The sequence below is a fragment of the Trachymyrmex septentrionalis genome, unplaced genomic scaffold, assembly GCF_001594115.1.
Source record: "Trachymyrmex septentrionalis isolate Tsep2-gDNA-1 unplaced genomic scaffold, Tsep1.0 scaffold134, whole genome shotgun sequence".
NCBI lineage: Eukaryota > Metazoa > Arthropoda > Insecta > Hymenoptera > Formicidae > Trachymyrmex > Trachymyrmex septentrionalis.
In genome coordinates, this window is record NW_017304482.1 from 492972 (window position 1) to 496230 (window position 3259).

Sequence of the window (3259 nt, forward strand, 5' to 3'; positions counted from 1 at the left end):
CGTGCGTGTGTGTGTGTATATATATGTGTGTATATATATATATGTGTGTATACAAAAAATATATATATACATATATACACGCGTATGTATACGTATATATACATGTACAGGACTGAGAGCGTGAAAATTCGTGGGCGATAAACGCCGCTGCTATGTCGTTAATCATTCTGTCTCCCGGTGGAAGGAGGGAAGGGAAGAAGGATCGTTGCGGCGTCGTGATTTCTCTCCGACAGCAAGAGCAGCGAGGAGTTAAACTGCAACCTCGTTCCCGCGTCGCAGCTATTACTTGTTCTTTGTTTTTTTTTTTTTTAATTTACGATATTTACTTCTTTGATACGAGCATTTAATACTGAGTTTCGACGAAGGTTTAGGTCTTTTATTGCACGTTCACGTTCCGATTGAGGCGAAAACGGTGAGAATCGTCGACCATATTGATCGATTGCAGAGAGGATAAAAAGGGCGCCTATATTAAGAATATGTGTTAAGCATTAATCGTAGCGCGACCGCATCGACCCACATTGTGTATTCCGAGTAAGACAAAAAATTTTATGTTGCATGAAATGATTTATATTTTATTTGGTCGATCAGTCGTGGATATTGTACATATCTTTATAAAAAATAGTTTTTATTTCTGAAACATATATAAGATTTTATACGTATTTCCTCCGCGCAGCTTCTCTCTTTGTTTCGTTGTATCTCAGATCACATTCTGGAGAATCTCACATTTTTAAGATAAGATTAAATGATGTAATAGAAAACGTATATAAGCTTGCTCGTAGTTTGAATTATTTTATTGCTTCGATAACTGCTTCATGTAATGTAAATCATGTTTAATATATCAAGAATTTATGTATAAATGCTGAAATTCCTAATAATTGTGAATCTCATGTTTCACGTATTCGCCAGGCAAGTTGTATTGGGATCCTTGCTGTACGAATGGCCAATTTACAATTAGCGAATAAAAATAAACCAGTAAATTTTCAATTAGCGTGCCATATCTTTTTGAAACGCGAAACGGCAGCTGTGCGTGTGTGTTACCAATACCGCGATCGACCATTTCCATCTTCCAAATCATGTTTTATCTTCTACAAAAATGCAGTTCTTAAAACATAAAGGAATCCATTTGTAGAGAATTGAATCTTTTTCATTTCTCTGATGCTCGGGTGCACCGGATGAATAGAAATAATTCGTAAAGTTTACTGGATCATGTTTTACACGGCAATGGGATGTCACATCCTCCTTCCACCTATGAGATAAAACATCCCATTTATATTATTCGAATCGACTCTGATGCTGATAAAAAAAATCTTTCATACATCCGTCTAGGGTCTCTATTTTGTCTCAAAGATTCTAATGATGAAAAGTCACGTTGCCATAAAGTGAAAGACGGATGCTGCGTTTGACAGATACAAGTACCCACAATATGAAAACAGAAGAAATATGTTCCTCTTTATTCCAAGAGCGGTATGAGTATAGCGCGCACGCCTTAGTACGACAGAAATGATGCCATAATGCTGTATTAGAAAGCGAAAGGGAACACGCTAAAAGCGATACAAATGCGTATATATTTGTTCGTATCGGAATTTTTTCCCATAGCGACATTCGTCACGCGATCGATCCGTATCGCGGAGTCGACCTATTTATTAACGTATTTTTTTTTTCCTCCACTTCACACTCCTAGTGGTGTTTCCTTGGCCGTTTTGTCTTTCTACCGTCCCCGTTTATTTTCCATAATTTCTTGTCAATCTCGCATCCCGATCCTTGAATCTCTTTTTTCCTTCCCGACAGTACGTGAGCGTCGTCTTTTCGCAGAATCCGATCCGTCGCAGAAAATCGGACTTGGAGTAATTAAAAGTATATCATGCCGATACTGCCATATGTACTACGTAAGGAACAGCGATTTGGTACGAAACTCACGAATCCGCCTTAATCACGTTGTTTGCCTCCTCATGGCACTCTCAACCTCATCATCCTGCAAGTTTTGACCTTTCCGTTTCTCTCTTGAGCTGATTCGTGCTTTTTACGTCCGGATATGCTGATCATGATGATGATGATGATTATTATTGTGAAATGTATAGAGTCTACTAAACGCCTTATTTATTTTATTATCAAGACTAATGTAGCTCCCTCTCATCCACGACAAAATTTGTCGCTTCAATTTATCTTTGTTAATCGTGCAGTGTTACTTTGACAATTTCTCTTTGATATATCATGACACAATTTTATTTACTTGCATTTCAATTGATTGAAGATTATTTGTATACATATAAACGCGGAGCCTCAAAATTTATTTGCGCTTTCGGACAACTCAATTTTACTAAATTTAATGAATTCTCTTTTACGGAATCTCCTTTTAATGTATCTAAATTTGGAATGGTATACATAGAAAATCAACCAATAAGGATAATAATGATAAGAACATTAGTAATGATAGTTAGATATAATGCCGATTATGATCAAAGAACTCCTACTCCTTTTTGTAACTCATTAAGCCGATATTTCATCATTATATTATTCTTCATTTTAATTTTCATCTTTTCTAATGTGGATCGATTAAATTCCTCCAATACTTCACACGATTCTTCAATCAATCTACAACTTTCTAAAAATACCGCAAGTGTTATGAAATGCTTTTATCTATAATGTTCCTGTTTTTTTTTAATCATCTTTTTAATCTCTTCTTCGAAAATTCTTATCTCGTGTGAAGTAAACGAGGAAAGACCTAGAAATTGGGGGCTCGTAATCTTTATTAATAATCGTACATGATATATAGATGAAATTGTTCGTTAGATAGTAATTAATTGACCTTGTGGTGTCGCTCGCCTTAGCTTTTGCTAGCTTACGCTTCACCACACGGCCAGTTAATATCTGAGAGAAATTAAGCGAAGAGGGGGAGAAAAATAATAATTGTAATGAAATCATATTTTATAAGAAGATGTAATTCCGTAAGAACACTATAGCAATGAGAAGTCTATCTAATACTAATAGGCAAAGCCCATAGGCCAGGTGGACGAATGAAAATAATTTTAAAAGTGGATTAATTTTAATAATAACGATAATATTAACAATGTTATTTTTTAAGTGTAAGTACTGTCATCCCATCACTCCTTTCCTTCTCTCCTGCTCCTGCTCCTCTTCCTATTATTTCCTAACTATATTACATATATGTGTATATATCTCCGTCTATGCACGAACCCACAAAATACGTATATACATGTATATGTACTTATATATATATATATATATATAAATATATAAT